The sequence below is a fragment of the Peromyscus californicus genome, unplaced genomic scaffold (genome assembly GCF_007827085.1).
Source record: "Peromyscus californicus insignis strain IS unplaced genomic scaffold, ASM782708v3 Scaffold_10__1_contigs__length_136768540, whole genome shotgun sequence".
In the NCBI taxonomy this organism is placed as follows: Eukaryota; Metazoa; Chordata; class Mammalia; order Rodentia; family Cricetidae; genus Peromyscus; species Peromyscus californicus.
The window spans coordinates 53,068,251-53,077,329 of record NW_026294391.1 but is presented as its reverse complement, the minus strand read 5'-3'; the positions used below and the strand labels follow the sequence as shown (position 1 = coordinate 53,077,329).

Below are 9,079 nucleotides of genomic sequence, written 5' to 3'. Positions count from 1 at the left end.
GACACATAGTGAATCACACTATCTATCTTTATTTGCAAGTGTTCATTGCAAAAATTCATTGGTCTGTTTTGAGGCGTGTGGTTTCTGCTACACTATCAATACTGAGCCCTCACTGGGACTCCTCTAGGATATTCTGTTGTTGCTCTGTGTTGTAGAGATCCTGCAGCTTTGGACCTGCAGGACTGGCCCCTTCACATGCTCCAGCAAATCACAGGTGGGGTGGATGTTGGGGTGGGCCAACTCATAGCCCTGATTCTAGGCCTGGATGGTTGCAGGGTTGGTCAGTCCACCAGCTGTCCCCGATCTTCACTACAAAGGTGTGCTCTCCAGAATTGCCCTGGCTAGTTCACCCTATGTAGCAAGGAGCAAGGGGCAGAGCCAGTTCTTCTACTTTCACACCCTCAGGGCCAGATGACCCATATTTACACCACCAGGGACAGATCTACTGTGTTACCCAAGCAAGGTGCAGTGCCTACTCTCCTGAGTGCTACAGCTAGTGTGAGGTGGGAACAGCTCTACCTTTCTCATGCCCTCTCTCACCTGCCACAGATGGCAAGGGTTCAAGGGGAAGGTCTTCTCTCCCTTGCCCATGCCACTGTATGACAGATGAAGGACAAATCCAGACTTTCTATATCATGTTCTCAGAGCCGGCTCACCTGTGCGCCTGTCAACAGAGTTAGCTCTACTGTGCTGTCCAGGAGAGGTGTGGGCTCATTCTCTCAAGTGCTACAGTTGGTAGTGCAGGTGGTAAGGGGTGAGGTGGAGAGGGTATCTTTCCTTCTCCCATGCTACCACGTGGCAGACAACAACCTCTCCCACTCTAAGGACTGGCTCCCCACCTCCCCAATGCCCCTGTGAACAGGGTCAGCTCTACTGTGCTACCCAGGTGAGGTGTCGAACCTGCTCTCCTGAGTGCTACAGCTGGTGAGGGACAGGACTAGTTCTGCCTAGTGCTGCAGCCAGTGAGGGGTGGGGCCAACTCTGTGCAGTCCTATTTTCTTGGCTTTGGTGGTAACAGGAACCACAATTCAGCCCGGACCCATTGCTATGGCAGGGCCACAGACACAAACATGGGCCTTGGCAGCAGCCCAGGCCTGAACATCATCACAACCCCAGGTGGCAAGCAAGCCACCCATCTCAGCCTGCTCTTCACCACCTTCATCTCTTCAGCTCCACCTCTCTACACAGGACATGAACCATTCTGTCTCTGTCTCTCTCCCTTACCACACCATGTATTTACTTACCATAATAGTACCCGGTGGCATTGAACAGCCTGTGCTTTCTCCTTGCTGCCTGGGACAGGCCACCCTGGGCAGGTGTTTGGGACTCCTTCTCCCGCTCAGTCTTAATGGCCAAGGATCCTATTTTCTAATCCAATCTTCTAGTCCATACATTTAGATGGAGAAATTGAGACCACTAATATTCAGTGTTTCTATCAAAAATATGTACTGATGCATGCCATTTTGTTCATTTTTTGATGATTTGTGTGCTATTCTTCTATTCCTTATTTTAGGTTTTTTTGAAATTATTTTTAGTATAATATATTTTGTTCCTATTTTTGTGTCTTCCAAATCCTCCCAGATCCTACCCATGCAACATTGTGTTGTTTTTCTTTCTAAAAAAAATCAAAGCAGACAAACTTAAAAAAGAAAATTAATAAGACAAAAATGACCAAAAGAAAAAGTGTACAAAAAATCATGGTGCCCATTTTCTGTTGGCCAAATACTCCTGGGCATGGAAGCTGCCCTGGAATGTGGTTTATATACCCAGTAACACTCCATTGAAGAAAATTGACTTTCCCTTTCCCAGAATGCAAATAGTTTCTTGGTTAAGAGAGACTTTGGGGGGGGGGGCGGGAGGGGAGAGAACAAGGGAATCCATGGCTGATATGTAAAATTAAATTAAATTATAAAATTTAAAAAATAAAATAAATAATATAATATAATATAATAACAATTAAAAAAAGAGTGAGACTTTGTGTCCACATTCCCTTCTAAGTAGTCTTTTTTTTCTAATTGAGTTAATATCTTTTTTTAACCTGTAGCTGCTTTTATGTGTGTGTCTCTCTCTTTAGGCCATAGTATTTCTTAAAGTATGTTTCACATGGTTATCTTGCAGGTTGCAATTTCCTTTAGCATGTTTCTGTCATGGAAAGTTTTAGTTCCTACAAATTTCCGACAGAGTTTTGTGAGGTATATTAATCAGTGTCAGCAGTTGTGGTTTTTCAGAACTTGCAATACATCTTCCCAAATCCTATTGACATTTGACATCTCTACTGAAAACTGGGAGCAGGAGAGATGGCTCAGTGGTTAAAATCACATGCTGCTACCAAGAGGACCAAAGTTCAATTCCAAGCACCTATATTAGGTAGCTCAGAAACACCTGAATTACAGTTCCTGGAGGACACCTTTGTCCTCTGCAGGCATCTTTACTCTTGTGTACACATGCATACAGGCGCACACACACACACACACACACACACACACACACACACACACACACACACACACCACACACAATTAAAAATAAAATAAAATAAATGAACTGTTACACAAGAGAGCTCAAAGTTTCGGCTGCCACATGGTTAGGGTAAGGATCTTGGTTCAGACTAAGCAAAAGACACTGTGAATGAGGCTCTTTCCTGGGGTCTTGTCTTGGAGGGTCAGAGTGGAGGGGTGGTGGCGGTATAAGATGAGAGCCCTGGGTCAGATTCAGCATAACAATACACACATATAGCTCCTAGTTGGACCTAGGTCAAGAGTGCTGATAGATGTGGCTCCTTCCTATGATTGGAGGGGTAGCACATAAGAGTTCTGTGGAATGATCAGTCTGGCAAGATATCCCCGATAGTGCAATAGTGGTATTGTTATCTTTGGGTTTGCCAACACCTGCTCAACTGGACTTAAATACCACTCAGTGGGGAACTTATGCCTGAGACTATAAACTTAGTCAACTATTCGTGGCTGGAGAAGACATAACACTAGAGGAAAATGTACCAGTGTTGTTTCCCTAAACCAACGTAATTTCTGTTTTCTAAATATTTATCCTTATACTGAAAAATAAGTGTAGCTTTCAGCCCAATCAAAAACAGCTTAGTTTTGCAACAGCTAGAGGCTACTTCAGAGATCCACAACAGGTCAAAATGCAGAGAGTAAGTGACAATGAAGTGACCAGTCACAATTTGTATATCTACTACACTATCCCTAAGAGTTGGGAGGCCCTGTTGATCAGAGGCTGCATTCTACCTTGGCCTGGCAGCTCTCTTGGAGCACAGCAACATGGGTTTCCTGCTCTCTATGTAACTTTATCTAGAGAATGTTTTTAAACCCAGATGCCTGACTTATCTCTAGTGCGATCCTTGATACAATCTCTTGCAGAAGTTTTTTTTTCCCTGCTGCCCATATGGTAATCAGACTTGTACTAGGAGCCTCATGATAGGAATGTGCTGTTTAATGCAAATTAGGTGATGCCCCAGCCTCTGTCCCCATCCTTTATATGTCCTCTCACTCTGGAATAAAGTTGAGTTGTTTCACTGAAGCTATCTCTGAGCAGGCTGTTTCCACAGTGTTCACAGGCTCTCCTGTCTCCGATTTGAACCCTTTGTCCTCTCGGACTGGTAGCAAATGGACCATGAAGGAAAGGGGGACACCACACTATGCCTAAGGTCTCAGGCAACTTTACAGAAGAGAAGGCAGAAAGACTTTAAGAGTTAGAGGATGAGGACAGTTGCTGGCAGAATCTTCTAGACATGACATAAATGCTGCACCCATAAATTTTCCAAAAATATTGCTGCATAAAAAAAATCTGCATAGGAACAATACCAGTCAAGGAGCCAATACATGTGATTTGGTATTTCTCTTATGCAGCTTTCAATTCTCTTTCTTTTTTCTCTATATTCAGCATTTAGAATGTGATATGACATGTGTAGTTTCTTTTCCACCATTACTTGTTATTCTGTATTCATGTGGAAGACAGAATATCAATATCTTCCACATGATTCATATTGTTCCACGTAACTTTTCATTTTCATTTCCATCCTCATTTCGGTTTGGTGTTTCTTCAGTACTTCTATCTCTTTACTGGATTCTATTCTAATTATACTACATTTTATAAATCAGTCTTTTAGTGTTAACTCTAAAATTGATTGCCTAGCCCTATATCACAAAGTTCTTTATTTTAAAAATAAGCTTAAATGTATACTTTTATGTATCATACTTATATGCATTAACTGTAATTTTCAGTATTTAAATCCTCTACATTATTTATTTGGTTTATATACAAGTATAAAGTTAGAATGATCAAAAATGACCTTTAATACTAATTTCAACTTTAAATGATTTTTGCTAGTAAATACAAATTTAATTTACTTTTGTGAGTTAATCTTTTGTTCTAAGACTTCATGCTGCTTGTTTGTTAAATTTATAAGGGTTTTTTCTATTTGTTGGGATTTTCTCTATAGCCAATCATTTCATCTACAAATAAGAGATGATTCATTTCTTGCTTTTCAATGTGTGCATCCTTTAATTTCTTTCTTATTACCCATTGCAGTGGCCAGAATTTCTGATAATATATTTGAAAAAAATGTGAAATTTGAAATGTTTGCTTTATTCATAACTTTGTGGAAGGAGTAACTTTCAGCTTTTTTCTCTTTTATTTTTGGGATTATGATAGAATTATATCACTCTCCCCCTTACCTTTCCTCATTCCAAAACTCCTATATACCACACCTTGTTCTCTTTCAAATTCATGACTTCTTTTTGCATTAAATGTTACTTGCAAATATTTGTATACATGCAGATACATGTATCTATACAAATACTTGAATATATATGTATATATAGTACCAAATATAACCTGCTCAGTCTGTATAATGTTCTTATATGCATTTCTCAGGGCTTACTATTTGGTATTGGATAATTGATTAATGTATTCTCCCCTGATGAAAACTATTTCTCCCATTCTGAGCCTTCCTTAGTTGTCTGTAGTTCTTTGTGTAGGTTGTAGGCTTCTTGGGCCTTCCCTAGAATACTTTGACATGTCTATTTTTGTTGTCCTTATTCAGATCATGTTTGGGAAGTCATGTTGGTAAGACTCTATGGCTATAGTTTCTGACAATTGTGCAGTAAGCTTCCTGATCTTCTGGATCTTATAGTCTTTATATCCCTCCTCTGCAATGTTCCTTGAGCCTAAGGTGTGGGAGTTGTTTTGTATATATATCCATTTTTGTCTGTTTGATTTTTTTTTGAGACAGGGTTTCTCTGTGTAACAGCTCTGAGTGTACTGGAACTCACTTTGTAGCTTAGGCTGGCCTTAAACTCAAGGAGATCTGCCACCTTCACCTGGCTGTCTATTTTTAACATTAGATTTAATAAAAACTCTACTTGTTGGCACATTTTACTGAGTTACAGATGTTTCTCTTTCAGCTTTTCTGAGAGGGTTTAAACATTATGAATAGCTAGAAGGTTACCTTAAATATGTTTTATGTGTAAATTGATCTAGCTAATGTTTTTGTCTTGATGTGATGGATTATAGTACATTTGAAAATAGTTAACTGGTCATTCATTTGTAAAATCCAGTTTATTTGTTATATAATTATTTTTATGCATTGCTAGATTTGTTTACTAATAGTTTTAAATTATGTTAAAATGAGTTGTCTTTTTTGTAATTTTATACTTGGGGTATCAGGATAATACACATCCCATAAAATTAATTTACAAATACGCTACTCATTGTTGGTGTTATAATTGTAAGTTGGTGCTATAATTCATATTTAATTGTTTTTTACACTCTTAAATAATAATGGCTGGGATATTTCTTTAAGGGGAACATTAACTTGTTAATTCAATTTTTGAAATAGTAATATATATTCTAGTTTCACATTGAGTGAAATGTGGTTATTTTTTGGAGGAGTTTTTCCATTCAAATTCATAAAAGTTCTATCTGCCAAATTATTTATAGCATTTCTTCCTTCCTTCCTTCCTTCCTTCCTTCCTTCCTTCCTTCCTTCCTTCCTTCCTTCCTTCCTTTCTTTCTTTGTTTTTGGGTTTACAGTAAACTCTTTCTTATTCTGCTTTCATATATTACATCCTCACCACAGTTTTCCCTCCCTCCCCTACCTCCAGTCACCTGCCACCTCCACTGTCTCCCAGATTCACCCTCCCTCCCTCGCTCACCTCAAAAAAGAGCATACCTCCCAGGGACACCAAACAAATACAGAATAGCGTGTTATACAGTAAGACCAGGTACATACCATTGCATCAAGACTGGATGAGACAACCCAGTAGGAGGAAAAGGGTCCTACAAGAAGGCAACAGAATCAGCAATTGCCACAGCTCCTGCTGTTAGGAATCCCACAAGAATACTAATATATTAATCCACAACTTATATGCAGAGGACCTAAGTCAGACCGCTAAAGATTCCCTGATCTCTGAGAGCCTCCATGAATCCCAGTCAGTTGATTCTGTGGGCCATATTCCTTTAGTGTCCCTGACCCCTCTAATTCCTCTGATATTTCCTCCCCTCTTAAACAGGACTCCCCTAGCCACCTAATGTTTGGCTGTGGGACTCTGCATCTGCTCCCATCAGTTGCTTGATGAAGTCTCTCTCGTCTCTGTGATGATAATTCTGCTAGGTTCCAGTCCCAGAACATTCTGTAGGCAGGAAAACTGTAGGTCAAATGTTTTGTGGCTGGGTTTGTTTCCCAATCCCTCCACTGGAGGCCTTGTATGGTTATAGAAGACAGCCCTTCAGGCTTCATGTCCCCATTACTAGGAATATTTGCTAAGATTGTTTTATTCTCTTATATTTCATGGAGTTTCCATTGCACTAGGTTTCCACCTCATCCCTGAAATGCACCACCCCCCAATTCCAGTCATTTCACCCAGTATTTTGTCTCTTTCTCCCACTTGATCCCTCTTGTTCCCAACTCCATCAACCCCAGTCCACCCTCAAAAATCTGTTCTCACATCTGCCCTAAACCCTCTTTGTTGCTTAGCCTCTCTGTGTCTGTGGACCATAGTATAATTATCTTTTATTTACAGCTAATACCCACTTATAATTTTGTGGGTGTCACTTACCTTACTCAGGATGATTTTTTTAAATTCCATCCATCTGTCTTCAAATTTCCTGGTGTCCTTGTTTTTAACAACTGAGTAATACTTCATTGTGTAAATGTACAACATTCTCTTTATACATTCTTCAGATGAGGAACATCTAGGATTTTCCTAGGCTCTGGCTATTAGAAATAATACTGCTATGAACATAGTTGAGCAAGTGTCCTTGTGGCATGATTGAGTATCATTTAGGTATATGCCCATGAGTGGTATAACTGGGTCTTGAGGTAGCTTGATTCCCAATTTTCTGAGAAACCACCATATTTATTTACATAGTGGATGTACAAGTTTGCCCTTCTACCAGCAGCAGAGGAATGTTCTCCTTGCTCTATATCCTCAACAGCATGAGCTGTTACATGTGTTTTTGGTCTTAGCCATTCTGACAGGTGCAAGATGGAATGTCAAAGTCATTTTGGTTTGCATTGCCCTGACGGCTATGGATGTTGAACATTTCCTTAAGTGTTTCTTGACAATTTGAGTTTTCCTCTGTTGGGAATTCTCTGTTTAGATCTCTACCCAATTTTTGAATTGGATTGTTTGGTCTGGTGATATCTAGTTTCTTGAGTTATTTACATATTTTGGTTATTATCCTTTTGTCAGATGTGGAGTTGGTGAAAACCTTTTCCCATTCTGTAGGTTGCCTTTTTGTTCTATTGACAGTGTCCTTTGCCTCACAGAAGCTTTTCTGTTTCATTCAGTACCATTTATTAATTGTTGATCTTAGTGCCTAGGTTATTGGTGTTATGTTTGGGAAAGTGTCTCCTGTGCCAAGGCATTCAAGACTATTCCTCACTTTCTCTACTAAAACTTAAACCACACATTGAACCTCACACATTCATGACTCAGCCTTCTGAGGACCAAGGTTACAGGTACATATAAAGACACTTGGTACCCTTGCGATTCCTTTTTTTTCAGGGTATGATTATTTATTTGTTACCTTTAAAGGCTTATTTTTGACTGAACTCAGAAGTAGAAGCTCTGAGTCAGGACAACCTATGTCTCCTGGCAATCTGTTCCTGGCACTTTTCTTTGGCTTCCTTCATTCTCTTGGCCAAAAGTTTAGCATAATCTGCAGCCTCCTCCTTGTTTTTCTTAGTGTGCTGTTTCTTCAGAGCCATATGTCAGCATTTGTGTTGTAAGACAGGTGGAGCAACAAGGTGATGAATCTTGGGTGCTTTGGTCCTAGGCTGGATATCATCTTCTTTAGAGAGTTAAAAAGCTTTGGTATTCTGCTGGCTCTTTTAGGTCCCAACCGACAAGGCACAGTAGTATCTGTCACTCCAGGAATATCCTTCTTTCCTTTTTTTTTTTTTTTTTTTTTTTTTTACAATAACCAAGTTGAGAACCCTCACATGGGTATCCACACTTCATCCATGAACAGAATTGAACTTTGTCTCCTCAGTTCTCCTTAGTCTATAAGAAGAAAGCCCTTTACTCAACACCAAGCACACTCTGCCATGGGTCAAAATGCTTTGCTTCCTGGGCAAACCTTGTTTATCATTCCTACCACTAAGTCAGACCACATAACACTTCCACTCTTCTCCCACCGCATCAGCAGCTTAGTCTATGGTCATATGCTTTTCATAGAACATATGAAACTTGTATTCATCATCCACTTCAATGAGTTTCTGACAGCTGGTGGCAGGAAAGGAAATATTCAGTTTCATCGTGACACAGCCGACTGCGTAGGAGGTGCCATGAAAAACAGAGGTCCTTGTGATTTCTATAATGTTGGTGATAGCCCCTATTTCAATCATGTTTGGTGATCTGTGGGGTTTTTTTTTTTTTCATTTTTGCCACTCTCGCAAGAGATCTAACAGTTTTATCATTTATTTTTGAAGAAACTGAATTGTCTGACTGGTTATTGAATTAATTTATGCTTTTCTCTATATTATTTGCTTTCTTGTGCTTACATTTTGATTAATTTTTTTTTAACTTTTTCAGTTAAAATCTTAAGTTATTTACCT

The 9,079-nt window shown here is 39.5% G+C and overlaps 1 pseudogene; it reads right to left on the bottom strand.

The window, feature by feature from the left end:
- Positions 1 to 8,095: 8,095 nt before the first annotated feature.
- Positions 8,096 to 8,779, bottom strand: LOC128114936 (40S ribosomal protein S6-like; annotated as a pseudogene).
- Between the last annotated feature and the right edge of the window lie 300 nt (positions 8,780 to 9,079).